The sequence below is a fragment of the Podarcis tiliguerta genome, assembly GCF_965153285.1.
Source record: "Podarcis tiliguerta genome assembly, chromosome: 12".
In the NCBI taxonomy this organism is placed as follows: domain Eukaryota; kingdom Metazoa; phylum Chordata; class Lepidosauria; order Squamata; family Lacertidae; genus Podarcis; species Podarcis tiliguerta.
Window position 1 is genome coordinate 3,015,928 of NC_139545.1, and position 9,171 is coordinate 3,025,098.

Genomic DNA, 9,171 nt, shown 5'->3' on the forward strand with positions numbered 1-9,171 from the left:
ACCATCTCTGCTTTTTGTCCACCAGGGACAGAGGATGAAAATCAAGAGCTGATTGGACTGCAATTTAAGTGGAGATTCCATTTGTATTTTCTGTCTCTTTTCCACTGGAACAATTTCATTTGATTCTGCTCCCAGGGTAGTTTCCTTGATAATGACTTTACTTCTGTTTTATCTAAGCAATTTAGGCTGCAGTCCAGTAACCCCATTGAATTTCATGGGATTTGCCTCTGAGTAGACACAGGATTGTACTGTAAATTAACCTAAAGCCATTACTCTCTTCCCTCATTCGCTTTCACTGGCCTGGGCAACAGAAACATTGATATCTCTGGCCTAAGAAATCAGGTGACAACTGGGGATGCCCTCTTTCCCAATCACATTCAGCATCCAGGTCTTCTCTTTTGACTGGCAGAGCCAGTATCTGTTACGGCAGTGGTTTTCAACCAGTGTGCTGTGGCATCCTGGGGTGCCTTGAAGGATGGTCAGGGGTGCCATGGGCAACACTGGCCTCTGTCCCTCTTCCTTCCCTCCTCTGATGTCCTCTCACATCTCTGCCTCCCAAAGGCTTGCACAGCTGTTGCAGCAGCCCTGGCTACAAGCTCCGCAGCTGAATGGCGCCTCTGGGGCTGGCCAGGGGAGCTGGTTGCCAGGAGCTGAGGTGGCCTCAGAGCAAGCAAGCAAGCAAGCAAGCAAGCGGGTGAGGGAGCCCAGCCAGCCAGTCCACTAGACCTTGTTGTTGGGAATGGATGGACAAGTGGGAGGGCAGGCAGGCAGGGAGTTGCTGTCCTGGCCTGCCTGGGAGCTGAGTGTCTGGTGCTGTTCTGGCAGTGCCCGCTGCTGCCACTGCTGCCTCCCAAGGCAAGGTGCTGGCCTTTGGCCAGACTCTGCTGGGCCACTAAGGCTGGGGGCATCCCAGTGTGAGGAGGCGTCTCTCTTTGTCAGTTCAGAGGCTAGGGTGGTGGCAGGTTGTACCATGGCCGATGGTGTGTAGTTGAATGTTTGAATTTCCTTCAGATAAAGAACTCTGTGAGTGTTCATGACTAGCATAAGAGAAAGAAGACTAAATGAGAGCGTTCCCCTGGAAGTGCTAGTTTTCTCTATGCAGAGTGTTGTTGTTTTTAATATAGAGGGCATCCAAATGTTTCCTCCCCCAACTGCATTCTAAATGCTGCCGTTCACCATCACGGAGTAGTGCCATGTGGTATATTGTATTCTGCGTTACAGGTGTTTTAGAGGGCATACTTGTAAATTCAAGTGTTTTTTACCTTCCTCCCCATCAAAACATTGTCTCCCTACTGCTGGTTGCTAGTTGCTCTGCAGCACCCTCTGGTGTCACATTTTAATACAGTGGTACCTTGGGTTACGAACTTAATTCGTTCCAGAGGTCCGTTCTTAACCCAAGACCATTCTTAACCTGAGTTGCGCTTTCGCTAATGGGGCCTCCCGCTGCCGCTGTGCCGCCACCGCGTGATTTCCATTCTCATCCTGGGGCAAAGTTTGCAACCCGGAGCAACTACTTCTGGGTTAGTGGAGTTTGTAGCCCAAAGTGTTTGTAACCTGAGGTACCACTGTAATGCATTATGAATATTAAAAGTAGGGTGCCATGTGTCCATATAGTTATCAAAACCATTCCTTAACCCTTCCTTAACATTAAAAACCATGAGTGTAGATCTGCCCTGGGTCTCCTGTTGCCTTCGTTGGAAACAATAGAGCCCTGTATTGGATATTCAGAATCCCCCTCAAAAGTTGTCCTCAAAGGGCTGTGCTGTGTTCCCACCTGCCAAGAGAAACAAGCTTGAGCCAATGGTCACAATGCACTGTGGACCTTTCTAGTCTGGGGAAATTAGTAACAAGACCAAGAGTAATCAAATGAGCAGTTGATTGCACACATAAAAGATTATTAGTAGTGGCCACATTTAGACCGGCTAGTGACAGTTGAACTAAATCTATAGAGGAGAAACAGGATCAGGGCAGATAGAGGAAGAAGAAACATTCATGCTTGTGCTGTAGTAGAAGGCAAAAATGTTAATTCCAAATAAAGGAAGGGAAATATGCAAGAGAATGCTTTGCTGAGAGAAAGTGACCCTGTTTGAGTATGCGGCCAGATTGATAAGGGCAAGAAGGGACAAATTCTGTTCCCATGCATTGCCATCCCCCTCCCCCACACCACAGGGTGCTTCTGTGTGAAGCGGGGAGCCCCCTCTACTTGTGAAGGTGCCTCACATGACTAAGAACCTCGATTCTGCAGAGTCCTCAATTGCATGAGGAGCCTGTATGAGTCATCCTTCAGGAGGGTGAAGTTGAGCACACTCCTCTCCACGGATCCCGGTTGTGTGTAGAGTTCACCTGTTCCAAGCAGAAGGCATGTATGTGGGTGGGGTTCTTTTTCCGGAACTCAAAGTCGTCCTTGCCGCCAGGATATTGCCTGTGGCATTGTGCATTATAAGGCTTTAGGAATAGAGACTTGGAGGGAGAATACATGACTGTGTGTTGCCTTGGAAACCAGACCAAAATAATAAAGGAAAAGAGGTGCCAGAACTCACTATGAATTCCTCCCTTCTTCTCTTAGCATGGCAATGGCTCCCACCTGAGAGGTGCTGGAACTGAGTTCTGGTTGGAAAAAAGGCCTGAAGAGAGAGGCGGGGGAGAAAACTGTGGAAGGAAGGTGGATGAGCTAAATAACACTGACTTACATTTTCATGGTTGGATCGCCTCTTCAGGGCTTTGTATAACTCTCCAGCAGTTTGACTTTCACCCCTGAAGTCTTCCATTGTCTCCTGAGACAGGAGATAGACAGATGACAATGACAATCCAATGAAGGTTTTTTCCTAGAGCACAGGGAGAAGCAGCAGCACCTAAGTCCCTAGAAGGATGTAAGTGTTTTTGCTCACGGCTGCTGAGTGAGAAATGTGGGATGCAAATGAGGGTTAATGTGCACCCTGATGGATACTAAAACAGTGGTACCTCGGGTTATATATGCTTCAGGTTACATACACTTCAGGTTACAGACGCTTCAGGTTACAGACTCCCCTAACCCAGAAATATTACCTCGGGTTAAGAACTTTGCTTCAGGATGAGAACAGAAATCGTGTTGTGGCAGCAGCAAGAGGCCCCACTAGCCTAAGTGGTGCTTCAGGTTAAGAACAGTTTCAGGTTAAGAACAGACCTCCGTAACGAATTAAGTACGTAACCAGAGGTACCACTGTAGGTGCTAATGGATAAGTACCTATCAGAGGTGTGTGGTGAAATTTTTAATAGGGGAATAGTTAGGGGGTCCCAAGGGTCATCTAGTCCAACCGTCTGCAAGGCACGAATCTTCACACAAACATCCCTGGCAGATGCCTAAAAACCTTCAATGAAGGAGAGTTCACAGCCTCCCAAGGAAGTCCATTCTCTGGCCGGTCAATTTGCCAGTTCCTAGCAGCTTGCAAAAAGAAGAAAAGTTTGGCTTTGCTTTGTTTTTTGAAAAAGACAACCGCAGGCAGAAGCGTGGATTCCTCTCCCCCCCCCCATTAAAACCCCATTATTAACACACACCCTTTCTTCCATCTCCCTTTCTATGATTGTGGTGGTGTTGGTTGTTGCATGTTGCTGCGGATCCTCCAGGTTCTGGCAGATTGGGGCTGGGGGTTTCTTTTATTAAAACACCATGCTTCCAAACACACACACACACACACACACACACACGAGGAGGGAGCTAGTGAGATATTAAGGTTGTAGGGATCTTGCCTTCCACCCCCCCACCCCATAGGCACTTCAGACTATCTGACTGCTCTTCCTTAAAAAATGAAGGCGAAGGGGCTGCAGTTCTGCTTCAAGCAGCTGCTTTCTGCTCAGGTGTGTGTATTGCTCTGCAGGCTTGTTCAGTTTTGCAGCCTTTATGGAGGTAATGGGGGGGGGCATGCTCGCACATACAGGAGCCTGGAGACACTGGCTAAGCAGGTACATGGCAAGGTCCTGCTGGTATGTTTCTCATGGCTTCCAGCATGGAGCTTCCTTTTGCCAGGGCTCTGCAATGGCCCACCAGTAAATGGCCTTGGATGGTTTGAGTGCACCAAGGACACTGCAGGGAGGGAAATATTTGGGTTTTTTAAGGGTTTGCATGCGCCTCTTTGCAAGAATGGGAATCACTTGTGCTGGTTCCCTAAGCTTAGTTTATCTCCTCAGATATAACAGAGTTTAGGAATTAAGCCAGTTAGGGAGATGCTCATAATGAAAGGAAGACTGAGAAGCAACCCTTGATCTCTAAGCCCTCCCAAATGATTCTAATATGGACCTATTTTAAATGTTGGTGGCACAGAACATTCAGAAAACAACTTTTAAGACACACTTAGGCAGTTTTTGAAAAGTATGTGACCCATTTGTTGCGTGAATTCTGAGAAGCTCATTAACTAGTTTAAAAGATGATGAGTATGAATGAATAAGTAATACTCTAAAAGCTAATGCACTCTCATCCTCATCTCCCTGGCATTTAATGGAATGGAATATGAATTTTGCCGGTTCTGCCCATGGGACAGGAAGGCATTCATCTCTCATAATTCTGAGTGACTTCTGCTGACCCAGTGCTATATTGCAAAGAACCATTTTTGGCCTTTGGAGAAATGATCCCCTTGCATTTCAGGCCTTCAGAAACAAACTGCATCAACTCATATTTTCCTAGAATGGCTCACCCTTTCTTTTGCTGCAGAGAGAATGTAGACAGAGCAGGCACCAACTCAAATATTTACTATCCTACACAGTAGGGTTGGTATCGGGGCCACGGCATCTGAAGCAGAGGAATTAAAAATAGTAGTCATGGCTGTTGTAAAGAATACTGAGTGATCAAGTAATGTTACCAGAAGCAGCTTGGAAGATACTGCAACTAGGAATGAGTCAAAATGGGGAACACTTTTCATGAAGATATTTAGGATGCTTTTCAGGGAATTTCTGTGAATGTACCTCGGGTACCCCAGAAATAGTACCTCGGGTTAAGAACTTTGCTTCAGGATGAGAACAGAAATCGCACATTGGCGGCGCAGCGGCAGCAGGAGGCCCCATTAGCTAAAATGGTGCTTCAGGTTAAGAACAGTTTCAGGTTAAGAATGGACCTCCAGAACGACTTAAGTTCTTAACCCAAGGTACCACTGTATACAACATACACAGCATTAAATGTTTAACTGGATGTGTGAGAGGTGAAAGATGTTTTAGAATCTGTTTCTAAAACAGAACATACCCACACACACTAGGAGATTGTATATAAAAAACGCTTCTTAAAATGAAGGAAGTTTGTTAGGAAGAAGACAATAGTTAAAGTAGAGAACGCAGCTGTTTTGAAGGCTTTCCCTAATGCAGTCTGAAAGATTTCTCTTAATTTATTATAGTGCACTGAAGTCTTTCTATCTATGCCTGCATTGACAATCTGGTTTGATTATTATTATAATACAAATTGTGACTCAACTATGACACAACGTTGCAGTGTTTCTGTTCAAATTTCCAACCAGCCAGCATCTTCTTGGAATTTCCGACTGTTCCTCCTCCTCGTTAGTGTTCTGGTTTTCCTTGCAACAGACATCCAGGATTTAATGACCACTGAGCATGCTCAGTTCTCTTTGGACTGTTAGTCGTCCCCCCCAAAATATTTTCTGTACTTCTGTAATCCTTGGAGGTGGGGGGTTCTCCTTCAGCATGCCAACAGTTCCCTTCTGTTCCACAGCAGCCGCCTTTTGGCCACATTCCTATAAGCGTTCATCAGCTGAGTTCCATTAGAGCTCATGTTCTATTTTCTGTGTTTCATATTTAAAAGCATTCATTTTTAAAAATCATGTTTCCTGACTGTTGGTAATGGAATGACTGTTTGGATGATAGCCAGAAAAGCTGTGCCGAGTGTATAAATTACATTAAGATGAAAATTCCTGTTATGGAAAGCACAAGCTCTCTTACAGGAAAGAACTTGATGTGTGAACGCTAGATCAGCCTTTCTCTCAGCTTTGGAGTCCCAGGTGTCGTTGCCCTACAACTCCCACCATCCCTAGCTAGCAGGACCATTGGTCAGGGATGATGGGAGTTGTAGTCCAACTACATCTGGAGACCCAAGGTTAGCCACGTTGCTGCCTTCTACATGTTGCTGGTACCCCAACTCTCAGGATGGTGGGGGCTGGAAGCCAGTAGTAGCTCAAGGGGACCAGGTTGGCTACCCTGTTCTAGATCTGGGGTCAGCAAACTTTTTAAGCAGGGGGCCGGTCCACTGTCCCTCAGACCTTGTGGAGGGCTGGACTATATTTTGAAGGGGGGGGGAATGAATGAATTCCTATGCCCACAAACAACCCAGAGATGCATTTTAAATAAAAGGACACATTCTACTCATGTAAAAACACACTGATTCCTTGATCGTCCGTGGGCTGGATTTAGAAGACGATTGGGCCGGATCCAGCCCCCAGGCCTTAGTTTGCCTACCCGTTCTAGATAGATGATCATCATAAACACAGCTTTGTTGAAGTACTACATGGGAGCAAGAATCAGTAACAAAACCACCCCTTCCACCTCCAAGATATACAAAGCCAACAAGAACAAATGGTCTCTTTGTCACCACTGCGAAAAGAGACACTACAGGGAACCAGGCAGAGGGCCTTCTTGGTAGTGGCACCCACCCTGCGGAAAGCACTCCCATCACGTGTCAAGGAAATAACAACTATCTGACTTTTAGAAGACATCTGAAAGCAGCCCGGTTTAGGGAAGTTTTTAATGTTTGATGTTTTATCACTTATTTATTTATTTATTTTTCTGTTGGGAGCTGCCCAGAGTGGCTGGGGAAACCCAGCCAGATGGGCGGGGTATAAATAATATTTTATTATTGTTGTTGTTGTTGTCACCCCTTTCCTTGCAAAAAGGACATCCCTGGTTGGAGACAATGGAAATGGAATACTGATCTGTGCTTGATATCCAGCCCTGAAACTCCTAATCCAACCAAGTCTGCTGTGATCCAAAATAATTACAATCTGAGGTTTGAAGTCTGCCCAGTTGTTGAGAGCAGTTTTTACATGGAAAAACATAAATCACCACAGCTGACAACACATGGTCCCAGCAGGGACGCAAAAATCCAATTTGTATGGAAATTCACTGACCTAATGGGTTCCCTAATGGGTAATCCTTCAGGTCAAAGCTGATGGACTCTAGAAAGACACCAAAAGGAAAGAGCAATGCCATTTTCTCTGTGATAAATAATTCAGGGACAAAGGGGACGGGACGGCCTGACAGAGACCAATTAGATCAGATGATGAATCTAATTGGACCAGTTCTGTTGGTGGGAGGCCATCTTGAGAATATTGCCATTTTTTTAAAGCTGCAGCTTATTACAGTTCGAATCAAAGTACACAGAACAACATATACAAATGTAAGTTAAAGCACATAAGAAGAATGAATTGTTGAGGAAAGTGAAGACGGGGGAATTGTCTCTTCAATTAGACTTAATGTGGGAATGTTAAGGATAGTAAGAAAGGATATACTGAATGAATACTATCCTTCCTTCACGCATGCAAGTGATGTAGCAGAGCAGATTTCCCTCAATATAGCTGGAAACTAGTTTGCAGATTCGTTTGAATTTCTTAGTTAAGATTATTTCCCGGTGTCCCTTTTAATCCCTCTTAAAAGAATAGAGACACAAGAGTCTTTCTGAGTAAAGTAACAAAAAGTTTACTCACATTTCAGTTCACAATTTGATCCCTGAAAGACAGGCTTTACTTGGTAGTTACATAAACAAACTGTGAGTTCATCTCACTTGGAGACTGGACTCATGTGCTGCAGACAACAAAATTGCATTAAGAGAACAAAAGGGCTGCAGGAGAGCAGCATGGCAGCAAGCAAGGCAAGAGAAAAACCACAGCTGAGAAAATGGCTGCATGACTCGGCTGCTTTATGGAGTCAGCCAGGGCCATGCCCATCTCCCAGGTCCCATGCAGGGGGCGGATGCTCCAGACCAGTGGAAGAGGAAGTTACACTGACTGGTGTGCCCCCTGCTGTGCCCAAGCGAGGGAAATGAGACATGTTGCATTTGACTGCACCAATGGATTACATCCCACACTTACTGGATGGTATTCAGGAAACTTTATTCAGAGCAGGCTCTTTAAAATTAATGAACATGACTGAATTAGGTCCATTAATTTCAGCAGGCCTACTCTGAGTAAAATTTAGTTGACTACCACCCGTGTGTATTATTTTCCTACTGTTTTAAGTCTAACTGAAGAGAAAAGTGGAGGAACAGGAAGAATCCTATATATTAATTAAGGCATAGAGAATGGGATGGACTGAGGAACATTCCCTTCTAAGGGAGACAAGCCAGTGTCAAACAGGACAAAAGACAAAAATTTTACGCTTGTAGGTAACCTACCTTTTATACATACTCATCTGTCCTGACAAGCAAGAGGCATCAGAGTTTGTTTCCAAGCCCAATTCAAGATGCTGGTTTTGGCCTATAAAACAGTATACCGTATTTTTCACTCTATAAGATGCACTTTCCCCTCCTAAAAAGTAAGGGGAAATGTGTTTGCGTCTTATGTAGCGAATGCAGGCCGGGCAGCTATCGCTGAAGCCAGGAGAGCAAGAGGGATCACGGCTTTTGCTGTGCAGCGATTCCTCTTGCTCTTCTGACTTTGCTTCGCTGGAGAGGCTCTGCACAGCTTTCCCTCTCTCCGCAGCGCCCCTTCAGTGCTGAAGAGGTGCTGAGCAGAGAGGGAAAGCTGCATAGCGCCCCTTCAGCGAAGCGGGAGGAGAAACGGAGCCCCTTCCCTTTCTCCTCCTGCTTTGCTGGAGAGGCGCTGCGCAGAGAGGGAGAGAGTATTTTTTTTCTTGTCCTCCTCCTCTAAAACTGGGTGCGTCTTATGGTTGGGTACGTCTTAATAGAGTGAAAAATACGGTAAATCTCGGGATCCTTATGAAACAGGCAGATTCTCTCTAAACAGGATTAACACCTGTATTTTCAGAGTCAGACACAGGTACTTGGGAAAGGTACAGTACATACACCATGTTTACTATTGCACGGTACATAGGACTATGATTTAAGTCAGTGGGGTTCTCCGTTAAGCATATAGGAAAATTGTCCTGCAATTTAGAGCATTAGCACTTTTAAAGCAAGACGCACCAGATTACCAGATTGCGGGGCGGAGAAATGAAGGAAGGAAAACAAAATGATGAAAGAGTAAA

At 45.3% G+C, this 9,171-nt stretch overlaps 1 long non-coding RNA gene across 1 annotated transcript in view; it reads right to left on the minus strand.

Annotated features, from left to right (window-relative positions):
* LOC310661313 overlaps positions 1–9,171 on the minus strand; it is a 156,800-nt gene that overhangs the window by 109,977 nt on the left and 37,652 nt on the right. The gene's annotated exons all lie outside the window — the stretch shown is intronic.